Source organism: Empidonax traillii, unplaced genomic scaffold (genome assembly GCF_003031625.1).
Source record: "Empidonax traillii isolate 1590-97213 ecotype Southwest subspecies unplaced genomic scaffold, ASM303162v1 scaffold623:size392626, whole genome shotgun sequence".
Taxonomy (NCBI): Eukaryota; Metazoa; Chordata; class Aves; order Passeriformes; family Tyrannidae; genus Empidonax; species Empidonax traillii.
The window spans coordinates 219436-233270 of NW_020955816.1; positions in this window are offsets into that span (position 1 = coordinate 219436).

Below are 13835 nucleotides of genomic sequence, written 5' to 3' on the forward strand. Positions count from 1 at the left end.
AATATTATGATGCCGTGCAGGGTGAGGAAAGCGATGATTGGGTACACGGAGGAGCTTTCAAAGGACTCCCTTGCTTTTGTGAGCTAAAAAAAGCCCGGAGCCTGTTTGCACATTTGCTGTATATTCCAGCAAACTGGAAATCACACCTGATCCTGTGACTCTGACAGCAACAGCTTATGCTCAAAAAGCCCTTCAGGTTAAAAACTCCGATGAGATCACTTACTGTGCTTCTTAGCAGGAGCCTGCACCAAGGTGACCAATTCCTGTGGAAATCCAAACAAAAGTCGGGCAGCATCCTGGATGCCTGCAAAGGACTGTTCTCCCTTTCATTTGTAAAACAGGGAGCAGAGGAGCAGCAAGGGCGGGGGAGCCCAAAGACAGGGAACGCTGGCTTTGTGTTGTTTCTGGATGCCTTCTCAGCCTCTCAGAGCAATTCACATTATCTAAATATGACTCAGTGTCTTTTAAGCAAGAAGAATAACTGACTGCAGCTACACAAGGAATATGGGGCTTTTTCCTTCCTGTTTTAATGACCCCCAAAAGCTACTTTCTACCACAGCCCCAGTAATGTCTGTTGGACCACATAAAAGTGCAAATCGTGGATCAAATCTTCAGCTGGTTAAAAACTGAACAGATTTCCTTCATTTTCAGGGGGCTGAAATATTTGACAGTCAATCTGTCCGTCTCCCATGGGACAGCAGAGATGATTTGGCAACAAGGCATCTGTGTTTTCCTGACATCCCCCAAAACCCACACCCACAAAGGCAGGTCCTCAGCCAGCTACACACTTAATTTTTAACTCCATCCCTCCCTCCTTATGCTCGGTGTGTAAGCAGACAAACGGGACTGGAGTGCTGGGGTCACACCTGTGGATGATTTTTCTGGGGACAGCTGGTATTTGGGGGGGTGTCCTGAGGAACAGGGCACAAACTCTTTGGAAAGCTCATTCTTAGGCCAAAGAGAGGCCAGTAATCACGATTTCAGGGCAGATTTCATAATTGAATTCAGAGTACCTTTCATCCAGGACAGGGTAGGAAAATTTCCTTTTAAGACAGGCTGTTCTCCAAGATACCTGTACCTGGTCCCAAATAATGCAAGCAGTATCAGCCACCTCTCCTTCAGTATGCTCAGAGAAACACTGACCTGCTGGGAGGGAATGGAGAGGGAGCCAGGCTGTTCTCAAAGCACCACTGACAGAAAAAGAGGAGATGGGCACAGATTAAAACCCACCTGAACACGAGGAAACATTTCTGTTACTCTGAGGGTGGTCAGAGAGGTTGAATATCCCCACAAAACCCGGGTGGGGACAGCACTGGGTGAACTTGCTCTGACTCTGCTTGAGCAGGGGACAGGATGAGCTGATTCCAGAGGTCCCTTCCAACCTCAGCACTTCTCTGCTCTGCTGTCAGGAAATGAGGATGCCAGGAAGGTTTACACCTTTGAACACCAGTCCCACATTTTGCAGCACACTTCGTTTCGAACTCAGAGGTCTTTTGGGTAAAGCACCTTGAAGCAGCCTCTGCATCCCTCCCATGAAGACATATTCTGCTCCAAGTGTCTGAAATTACTCCTAAAACACCACCCAGAGAGACATGGGCATAGCTGCCTCCATAAATCACCAGGGCAAAGCCCAAATAAATTCCTGAGATGATTATTTAAAATATTTACCTTTAAATTACAGAGGAAGTGGAAGTTTGACAGGCTACCTCCTAATGAAAATACCCAAACATGCAAAATCAGTCCTGTGGTCAGGATTCAGTGAATCAGCATCAACAAGCAACTGCAACTGATATTTCTCATGCAAAACTGATGCTTTCAACAACCATTGCTCCTGCTGTAACCTACTGGTTTTCTGCCCCTAATTCAACTAAGGCTTTAGGTTAGAGAGAAAAGTGTTTTTAACACGGTAAAACAGAGCTGATTTGATGTCCTTAGCAATGTAATTTTATCTGGAGAGTTCCAGCTCTCTTTTAAGAGAAGTTATCTGTGCACAGGACTGAAGGGTCCCTGTGGCTCCTCCTCTGCAGATCCCCCCCCTTTTTGTATCAAATGTACAGAACCAGGCAGTGACATTTCCATCTCCAAGATGCCTCAGTGTTATTATGCAGCTTCACAGATGGGAGACACAGACAATAAGGCACAATTTGTGAAAGATCCAAGAACATGTTAGTGGCAGGGCTAGGAAGAGGATTCAGCTTCCCTAAGAATTCCACCAGCCCTTGCTAAAACGACCACTCCTTTCTGCCAGGAACCTTTTGCTCAGCTGCTCCCCTGGATTCTTTACCTGCTTCCCCCTGTAAGCAACACCACCTGCACGCTCAGATCTGCAGATTCTGCACACAATCCGTGGAGCTTCCCTGTCTGTGAAGGGCTTGGCAGGAGATGAGGGATCGCTCCCAGGCTCTGGATATTTTGGGACAGGTATCCTGGAGGTCTGTCAAGCCCCAGCCCTGCTCTCACAGCATCCAGGCAAAGAAGATTTCACTGCCAAGGTGTGACAGCTCAGATCTGCTGCTCAAACCCAGCTGCAGTGCCTGCCATGGTCTGACACCCTTCTCTGCTGACTTCCATTTCAAAGCCTTTCCTCCTGACCCATCTTTCTCTGCACAACGTTTCCTGGGTCATTTGGTCTGTGCAGCTTTTTTTTGGGGCTTATTTCTGTCCCTCAGCTGTTTCCCTCACGGCACAGAAATTCTCCTGACTCTTTCTGAAGCTTCGCTCACTTGCCACCCATTCCGTGCAGTTTTGGCTAGCAGGGAGGAGGCTCTTTTTATCTAAGATGATATTAAAGCTTTACTTTTTAAACCCTCGTTTGCATCAGGCAGTGATGCTGCTAAAATCGGGGGGTGTGGCCTGTGTTCTGCTGAGTGCACAGCACCCTCTGGTGCCCTCAGACTGGTCACCCACAACTGCTCTGGTCCCTTCTGGTGAACTCTTAGCGTGTTTTACACACTCCTACAGTTTAGCTGCGCTCTCAGGTTCCCTTTTCCCTCTTCCCATTAAAGAAAATGAAAGATATAATCCAGATAGTGTTCTTCTTATGTGCTTCAACTGGCACTGTGGTAAAACATCAAATTGCTCCAGTGAGTGGCCTCAGAAATGGAGGTTTGTTTATAATCTGTGCTTCTTCAGTGCTCCCAAGCAAAGCCCCACAGCTTTATCACCTGTTAGCCCAAAATACTTCCAGCAGTAAATTTTAGTACACACAGGCTTGTAAAAGCACAAACTTCTCGATTAGAAGTTGATGCCAAACAAAAACCCCCCCCCAAATTTTCTTCTCTCCATAGAGCTGGGATCCCACACTGATCAAATTTTGATTTCCAGCCCATTTATCTCTGATCCTGCCTTACAGGCTCCCCTAAAGGGACCGGCTGGGTTTGAAAAACATCCTTGGTAACAATTCCATAATCAAAGAACTACGGAGAAGGAGAGCAAGGAAGGTAAAAAACCAATTTCTCTCCATAGCTCCCAGCAGCAGGAGTTGAATAAACACAACAGAAGGCAGGCTTTGGACTTAAAACAGTGATCTGGCTTTACATTCTTTTAATTTTCTGTTCAGGATACTACTGAGAGAAACCTTGAAAATAAAAGCAAGCCACAAACCACACTGGTCCTGCATCTTTGGTGTACTATCTGTGCTATATCATGCCAAGCAGTGGGAAAAGAAGAGGAAAAACATTCACTTCTGACAGAGTTTTCACGTTTCCCATGGAAAATTCCACCACTCTGCATAAAAGTGTTCAAAACTTCCCCAAATAACTTGAGTAATGGAAGAAAAAAAAAGAAAGAGCGATGATTGTGCAGACACACGTGAAGGATTGGGACCTCAGCCAGGAAATCCTTCCTTACAAGAGACTCAGACTGAAAACTGTCCGTCCTCATTCCCTTTTTTTTTTTTTTTTTAGCAGCTAATTGAGCATATTTTTCCATGAAGGAAGTCATTATTCCAGGCTTATGCTTCGCTGAGTTGAGGCACGCAGTCGCTGCAGCACCAGGTGCACCGAAGGACTGCGAAGGGTTTTCCTGCTCGTTATCAGACATTAACGATGCGTCCTGGGCACCAATGTTGGAGCCTGGGCGAGTGACGGGGTGTTAATCGATCCATCAAGCACTGAAACCCAGAGCTAAACCAGCACCAGTCCCAGTTTTATTCAGGTCTTTGCCATTTTGGCTTTAACTTTTTTTTTTTTTTTTCTTTTTTTGAGAAAGATCCTGCCCTGCTCTGCCCAGGCAGTTTTTAGGAATCCAGCCAAGGGGCTCCTCTGGGCAGTTTTCCCTCTGATATTACACCTAAAAAAGGACTGAAAAACTGAAAGGGGAAAACGGCCTATTCCTGTCTTAGAATTTATGAGCTGATAGAAGCTGTGAGCTGGAGCTTGTCTTACACCTGCTCAGTCCTTCTCTGCTGCTGCTCTGCCACTGGGAGGGAAAATGCATCAAAATTAATCAGCGTGGCAGCAGCAGTGATTGAATCTGAAAACTTCAGACAGTGCAGTTCAGCAGCCAAATGAGACCAGCCTAAACCCATCAAAAGGCTTCCATCATCTGGCTCACTCAGACATGTGGTCACTACCTTATTGCAAACCCTTTTCAGTCACTAAAAGCAGCCACGAGAGACGACCAGTGTGAGTTTTATTTCCCTTTTCCCCTCAGGAAGGAGTTTGTGCCCAGGGTAGTCTGCTTGCCCTCTACACAGTTGATGGGCTGGTCCAGAATCACCACATTTGCTTTAAAGCAAATTAAAGGCAATTAACTTAAAAGCCCTCCTGAGCTGCTGATGGAGATATGCTCACATATATCCACTGCTGCTCTAAAGAAGTCACAATTAAAGCTGATCTCGGGGTCCTCCTCGAACACTATTTATTTGCTCAAGATCTGAAAGTGGAGATCAGAGATCCAAGATTCTCTAAAAGCTCGGGGGTTTCTAAATAAAAATTACGGGACAAGTCCAACACAGGGTTTGTTGAGGAAAATTTATGAAAAAAATTATGAAAGTCAGTGCCTTTAAAGCAGCAGCTGGAGCTGAACACAACTTGGATATCTGAAACTTGTTTCAACCTGCGCCTGAGTTTCAAGCAGTGAAGCTGAAGAGAGAAGAGCAAATTCCCAACGCCCCGAGATACCACAAAACTTAATCCAGCCTCGATGCAAAGCTCAAGAGGTTGGACTTTTTAACCCGTGGTTGCCACGATGAACGTGATTTGTCTGCTTTAAAAGACAGGGAACTCCTGGGAATTGCTTTCCTCCAAATCTCCAGCCCTTCTGGAGAGAACAACTGCTGAGCCCTTCCCAGAGCGCCGGGAGCTGAATATGCAATCTGAAAATGGTGAATGTTCCAGGGAAAAAATGCTCCTGCGAGGAAGGAAAACCAGAAATTAACCTGAGATATCTGCAGAGCAAGTTTGTATTCCCTCGGGAGGAAGTGTATTGCTTTAATTTGTCCTCCTTGAAAAGGCTTTGGGGAGTTCTCTTTGTTCTAAGGAACAGCAAATGGATTTACAGCGATGAAACCAGTTGACAGGTGTTTTAGTTGACCAGTTGGTTTTGCCTTTGAAGTAGAAATGTTGAAAAGGCCTGTACACTTTACTGAGTGCAAAGAAAAAGTCTTCAAGAAGACAAGAACTCAGTGTAGTTACCAGTCTCTTGGTATAACTGAAGCAGCCACAGTTCCCTTCATGGGAGAGGATTCTGCTTGTTCACTTGACTTCCCTCTGAAGTGATCTTTCCATCCTCTTAAAAACTTTCTCTGACCATCCAGAAGTTGAGTGTCCCTTAGGGAAGGCAGCAGACTTTGACTTAATACCTAGTGACATGTCCCTCGCCCTGTTAATAAGCTGGGTGAGATGTCAGGTGGAATCACATCAGCCAGTGCAGCAATTCCCCCAGGGGACAGGGGGAAGCCCTGCAGTGCTGCCTCTGGAGCTGCTTTTCACCAGCATGTTGATAACCAGGGCTAATTATTACCATGGGTAGTTTGATAATTGCTTCAGAAATCAGTTACCTCACTGGCAGCAAACTTGGGGGGAGGATTCTCTGCTAAGTCAGTGGTATAAAAAATAACCCCCAGAATTTGTTACAGTCCCTCTTGGCGTGGTGCAGTCTGGTCTAACACAACATTTCTCATCCTACATGTTGACAGTGCAGTGGTACAGAGGGTTTTGAAACACTAGAACTTCAGTAGGACCCTGAGGATGGGGAGGTGGAGGTGCCTCAGCACCCAGGGGTTGTCCCCCACTACTCCCTGGTGTTAAGGGAGGGTAACTCAGTGCCTGCCCTTTGTAGGGGCAGATCTGTTTTGTGGGAATAATTAATGCCTGGGTGAACATCTTCACTCATCTGCTCATCCTGCCTTCTACAGTTTTGGGTCTGCCTCATTTGAAAGATATTAAAGCTGGGTAACATCACCAGAAATAAAGGGAAATCACACGCATTGTTAGTGAAGTTAAAGGGCACGGTGTTGGGAGGTATCACAACCTGAGATGGTTCTGCATCTACTTTAGCAGGATCAGAAAGAAATCCATCTTGCAAAAGTGTCACAAGTGAAGTCTCTTAAATCTCAAATTCGAAGAGAACCTAAAAGAAAAAGTATGTTTGCTCCAGGCTCTTTTACATTTTTCAGGAAGTTAATGGCACAAAAAGGGAACGTGGTAAAAACATTGTCCGTGTGGTAACCCGTGGAATGCACTGTACTCTCCATTTTCTCAGGCTGTGCTACAAGCAAAAAGATATTTTTAAGGATTGTGTGATGGCTGCTGACTAAAAATAGAGAAGCCAAAAATGTCTAACGGAAGACTTTCAGTAAAAAAAAAAATTAAAAAAAAAAAAATTGAAAATTACTTTTTGTTGTACTGCTATTCTTGGATCCCTAAAAGTGGAACCTTTCCTTGCACTAAAATGTTATAGGAAGGCACACATTACCCTGAAGAGCTTCTCTCCTCTGGCTACTGCTCCAGTCAAGGGGTGGCCAAAGCAGAAGTGTTACAAATTGCACCACTGAGAAGGGTTTTAATGACTTGTTTTTGAGCAGCATGAATCAGTTTAGAGGTACTTTGGATGGTAAAAAAATCCAATAAAACGTTAGTTAATGCAAACTGATGGTTTTTTAGTTTGTTTTCAGACTTGTCACTCCTCAGAAAATCCAGTTTACTGCAGTATTGTCACTGATGATGTGGTCTCTGGGCATCACTCAGGGCAGGCCCTTTATTGTCACTTTTATAAGCCCTGTCTGGTCCTTTTTGCTGCCTGTGGCTCATCACTGGTACCTGAACTGACAGGGGGACCAAAGCAGGAGGATGCAGGGACACAACTGCTGAGCTTTCAGGAGGATTTATGAGCATGCAGCTTTGGGCAACATAAATGTTCTGTACATGAATAAAGTACAGGTCAAACTCCCTGGATACACCTCCTGAGGTGAAAAAAAAAATCCATCCCAAAGTCAGTGTCGGACTTGGATTCACACTCACAATGTAACCCTTTTTTAAACAGGGGAAGGGATAAAACTGCTGGAAGACTCGTGGGCTATAGGATAAGATATCTAGATCTAAATCAATTATTTTAGGAGTATTCTGCTTTGCTATGAAAGATGCTGAATTCTCAGTAGTGCTTGCAGGCAATTAAAGTTGTTAATATTCTTTGTACTTGGTGGACAGCTGCCTACGCCTACAAATCCATGAATCACGGTCCTCTAATTCAGTTTTCCTGCAGTGAAACCAAGATATTATTAACATTCCAATAAAGAAAAATCCTCCTAATTCACTGCTTATGTTTCCTGAATTGATTTATATGATAGAGACAGTGCTGGCACTGCAGAGGGAGGCTCCAATACTTATTTCCCCTCCTGCTCTGTGTAAGCAGAGTGCTCAGCACCTCAGTTTCTCCCTCATTTCATATGGAAACAACCAGAAGCACCAACAGGCTGGAGCTTTAAAGTGAAATGATATTCACTGCAAAAGCTTTCAGCATTTCCATGTTAAAAGGCGGAGGCTTTTAAATATTTATTTTTTTTAACAACACAATAGCGCCTTGATCTGAAGGCACACGTAGATGGCTTGGGGCTATTAAAGTGCTGAGGAGGCCTCCAGGAGAGCAGCTCCCTCCTTCTTTGTGCCCCAGGATTAGTTTATGCAAGACAGGTCTTGCAAATACGGAGCGAAGCATAAAACATTCATTCCCGAATTTTAAGCATGAGTTAACTTACCCCACAGACAGGAAAATCCTGCATTTGAACTGCCTTGTCCTCCTGGAGTTACTACTGGCAGGCTGCTATCGCCAAAGTGATCCCATGCAGTGCTTTGAGATAAGATCTGTCTTTGGGAACTCCACTTAATCCCATTCCTCTCAGCCCACCTTCTACCCTCAAACTGACACTCCAGCCCTCCACACGCTCTCAGGTCATCATTTCATTCTAACCAGTCAAAGGTGATTTATAGTGCAGTCCAGAGAACAATTAAATCCTTAATCTAATCATTGTTTTAACTGTCATGAAGATTCATTTGATTTGATTGCCTTCTTGGTGTCCTCTGTTGCTCTGACTCCCCTTGCTATGATACTTATTCACTTTATTTTTCAGGAAAAACGGTCCGAACGATAAACATCTCGCAGAAATATTTGTAAAGTCTTAGTCTAGTATTTCTCCCAGTCACAGCAACAGCAGTGGCAGCTGAGACCCTTTATTGAAGTCCCTGGTGTGGTGTTTCATCTGAAGGGATTGCAGGACATGATTCAGCCACACGTCAGTGGAATAACATGTGAGCGGATCCGGATTTTGCCAAATAGCTGAAACATCCCCGATCTCTGCCCCGATTTCAATGCTTGGATTCATTTTGCTTTGAGGTGTGCTTTGTTCCTTAGTGAAATTCCTCGGGTTGCTGCTGCCTGTGGATGTGGCTGGCAGTCAGGAGGTGAGCTGGGGTCACCACAGCAAGACAAGCCGTGGTTTGTGCTGCTCAGAGATCACCCTGCCCCTTTTTTCTCTCACCAAAAACCTCGCGTTTTCAACCCCGTTTGGACCTGGAGCCGGGGTGGAAAAACATGCTGCTGCTTGAAACTGTGGCAGAAAAATCGCAGCTCAAACCCTTCCCCGTGTGGGACACGTTCCTCGGCTCCAATTGCTCCCTGGGACTGGGGAAGTGGTGGGATCCAGCCCCGCACTGAGCGTGTTTCAAACCGAGCAGGACCTGTGAGCATCTCGCTCCCTCTCGTGGCCACAGGGTACTGTGGAGATGGGCTCTTTTTGGTTATTCACTTACGTTATGTGCAGGTAAATCCCATTTACAGTCAGGAAAGGCCACGGAGAACTCCACTCTGCACACATTCCCAAGTGTCCATCCCCACATCAGTCTGCTTTTCTGTCCCTCCCTGCCCTCTCCCACTTGAAACAACTACTCATTCCACCAGCTTTTGTTCATCTGTGCATTTCCTCCACGCAGCTGCCTATTTTTAGGAGCACAGTGTACAGAAAGGGAAAGAAACCACATTATTTTATATGTGATTCCTCCCTAAAATCGGAGTTGAAACGGGACTTTCCCCCTGGAACTTCATAGGGGTCTTATTTCTCCTTTATTCATTCGTGTGCATTTCATTCTCAAAGACACACACGTTTATTCCCAGAGACAATTAGTCATTTGCAAAGAACTGGCTGTGCCCACATGCTCTGTGTGTTCCTTAGTCCCTCTCCCTGTAAACCCAGGCAAGTCCTGCCCCACCTTGAAGGTGCCCAGACAGCTCCTGGCTGCTGTTAGGACACAGCATGGCCTCAAACAGTCCTGGGTTCTGCTCAAATTCCACTCAGGTGTGATCTCGGTCAGGGTTACAACATTTCTTGCTGAATTTCCACCACACCGAGACAAAGTGTCTGTAAAAAAAATTAGGACATGTCAATTCTTACTGACAGGCATTTGCTTTAGCTGTATAAACTCACACTCGAAGCAGTGAAAGCCTTTGAAAGCATCAAGAAAAACTCCCAGAACCATTCAGCAGTAAATGAGACTGAGTACACAGTAGGTGTGTTTTCCCCCCCTCTGGCTCCGTTGCTGTCTTGCTTTCTTTATATAACTGTTCTAGTTAAAAAACACTCCTGACCTAAGAAAACCTACGTCAACCTCATAATTTTTTGTTAAACACATGGTGGTCAGTCCCAGGTTTAAAAGTAGGAAAGAGTGGGCATTCCATATTTAACTCTGAGTCACTCCGTTGTGTGTCACGTCGAGACAACTGCAGAGCTGGGAAGAGTTTCTGTGGATGAAGCACCCCCTGACAGAAATCCCAGCTCCAGGGTGTCCTCAGGATCGTGCACGCTCCCTACAGTCAGTTCTTAAGCCCCATGTAACCTGTTGCATTCCATGAAATTTTTAGGACTGAGTCCCTGGAGGATTTCGCTGTCTCTGGGGGGAGCCTTATTGAGGAAGCAGCTCAGAAGTTCTGCTCCAGGGTCTCTCTAAACAACCAACACTCATATCCTCTCAGGAAAGGCACTGCAGACCAGCTACCAAATGTCTCCTATCCCTTCACAGCAGTGTTTTGTTCCTGGGAGGCAGTGGTGTTACTCTTGGATAAAGAATATAAGAATATAAGAATATAAGAATATGGCTTTTGTGTTAAACGGCTCCAATTCATCTGCTTCTAATGAAGAACCTTAAAGTGTGAACAATATCAATTTCAACTTTGGAACTTCAACATCAAATGACAGGCTCTGAAATATCATAGAGAAGCCTTGACATTTGACACAGATCAGCTCACTCTCTGTAAAACTCCAGTGCAGCCCTCAGTGCCCTTTCCCTCTCCCAGCTCATCTTAATCAGCTTTTCATCCCTGACTCAAATGGCATTGGGGAGAAAAGAGACCTGTACAAGAACAACTGCCCAGAAATCTCAAAGGAAACTATCTGAAGTGTAGATACTTTCTTCTTTCTCCTTAAATACGTTTATTTTGAGAGTCTTATTGATTTTGGTGAAACGGGGAGTTATAGCAGCTGCAAATCCAACCCCACCTCTAAACCTGACTGACAGAGATCATTCCTTCTGGAGCTCAAGAACTCCAAGCATTGCTGCAATTTGCTCATTCATAATCCACATCTGACAGCTTGGGCTGCTCACAGCTCTGTGCATGTATTACCCTGCCAGGAGCACAGATGGTCAAGGAACAGGATTTGATTTATAGCTGCTTATCTTAAAAAAAAGCTGCATAATGTGAACATTTGAGTTTGTCAATACTGAGACCTATCTCTTACTACGGGAAACTAAAACCTCAGTGACTCAAACCCCAAAGCTACGATGAAGTGACACCTATTTGAGACCTGTGCAAACAAGATATGATGGACTTGAACTTCAACAATTTGGGAATAAGGGAAGGTAAAAGCCACTCCTTATCTGTAGTTCTGCAAAAGCCTTCTGCAATTCCACACATAACCTGCTGGAATGTTACGTGGCAATAAAGGAAAGTGTCCCTGTGGAAAGCAGATAAGAAAATTCAGAGTTATCATTTGGGGTCTCCTCCTCTGTCAAGTAACTGAACTTTTCCTCAGGCTGGATCATGTGTTTTTATATTTCACTACCTGCCAAAAAGGGTGGGTTTGGCTGCAAAGGGAAAACAGGAAATGGCTTGAAAATTAATAAAGCTTGCAGAAAACAGCTTTTGTGCTTCTGACCAAATATTGCAGGGCCCACAGCTGCCCCCAGGGTCCAGAAACAGGAAATTTGGCAACAGAAAGAGACAGTGTCGTTTGAGCTACAGGGGAGATTGGCAGAGGATGTCATCAAATGGAATGCCTAATTTACACTTTTTGAGTGTTTTTAGTGAAAGGGTAGAAAGGGGAAATATGGGTTTGCTTTATATGGGTTGGAGATGTTGTAAGCTAAGATTTCTCTTTTATTGGAGGTAATGGACGAGATGGTTCAGTGGAAAGACAAATTTTAGAGCATTGGAGCTGTACTTTCATGGAAAATTCTGCAATAAGTCAGGCTAAGTCAGAACATTCAAATGTGTCCCCGTGCTACAACCTCTGACAGCTTGTGGGGCTGCAGGGGGGTAACTTGGATATTCCTCTGTGAGATATTTGTGTGGCCTGTTTAGATCTGAGTATAGAGTGTCACCACCCCCTGATGTACATGCACTGGTCTGGTCTCTCTGGTGGACTTTAAACAGTGGGGATGGTTATGCTCCCATTTTACAGGTTATTTACAGGAAGTCAAAGCCCGTTTGTGATTGGGGGAACCTTGGATTGGCTTCAGTGCCCTCGTGTTCATGATTGATCCAGGGGAAAACATCGTCCCACACGGCTTCGCCCCTGAGGCGGAACAGTTTGCAGGATACAGTCACCACTTCTCTACTCCCCCAGCTCTGGTTCATTCCTTGCTCTCACTGAACCAGACACAGCCCAAACCTCTCCCAGGGCTCTGCAAACCACTGATACGATGAGACGGAAGGGGCCGATTATGAAATGCAAACCCGAGGGCTGCGTGGACTCGAGCCCCTTCCCACGTCCTCCCCTCAGCCAGCGGGACTGAAAACACAGACCTGCCTGGCAGGGAAAAAAAAATAAAAGAGAGTCACCCATGCACTCATATCCTGGCAATTTGTGGGAATTGTCATAACACACCCAGACCAAATTACGTCTCTAACACTCGTCTCCTGACAGCAGCGGGGCACGTGTGCACATCCACAGCCAGGCACTGTGTGCGCTCACCTTCTGCTCTCAGACACACACAGAATCAAGGGCTGCTTTAAATGCAGATGAATTGTTCAATCAGCACCTCTGAATAAAGTCCTTTGTTGCCACAGAACCTCTTGGCTTAAGGGAATGACAGGAGACTGAGCTGCCGTTTCACTGAACGCCCTTAATTTGGGAAATTGGAAAAGTTCAGAGGAAAACTGCTCCCTCATCCTTCTGGCTCCGTCCCCTCTCCCAAGGGCACGCTGGCTCTCCTGAAAGAATTTTGTTGCTGTTTTAAATCAGAGGGCTCAGCGGTGTCTCCCAGCCTTCATCTCCTTACACAGCAACTGTCCCCACTGGAAGGCAAGTTCCTGTCCCAGTTGTCCTTCAGGAGCAATCCCATCCCAAGGTGACAGTGAGGAAGAAGCTTTTTCTCCAGCTGGTTTTGCATCTGTAGGCGCGTTTCTCATGCCCTTTGGTGCACTTTGATGCCATGGTAGAAGCTGATGTTGTCAAATTCTTCACGGTTCAGTAAATTTAGCTAAGGAGTTTTCCTTTGAGGAACAGGCTGGTATAGGAGGAACTATTCCTTACTGGGAAGAATAATAAAAGTAATGAAAAGTGTTGGAATAGCTACTGGAATTTGGACATCTCCAACTCCTGAAAGCTCAAGAACCCCAGCTCTACACCCAGAAGACAGTACAGCTTAAAGAAAGAATTTATTTAAGTCAGCAAATAGCTCTTCCTTTAGAAAGGCTTATTCCTAAACCTGAGATAAGTTCGTTTATATAAATAATCATAGAAGGTCTCCAGAGCGCTTTTGAAGAAAGCTGAATGAAAGCCTAAAAATACCTCCTTTTTGCTCCTGTTGAAAATTTATTGACATTAAAAAGTCACTGTTTGCAGCAGTTTGTCTTTCATGGTGTACTACATTCATTTTTTTTTTTGTTCTAAAAATACATACAGAATTCCAAACATTCCATTCTGATAAGGTAAAAAAATATTTCTTTCAAGATAAATTCCATTAAAACTGACATAGTCCCCTAGCAAGATTTAGTTTCATATGAGGGGCATTTCCCCAATAAATAAACATTCTCCTAAATAAATTTGGAACTGCACTATTGAGAATAATTAATCCCAGCTTTTCAAATGCTGAAAGATAGTACGAGGCAATATTTATTTCACT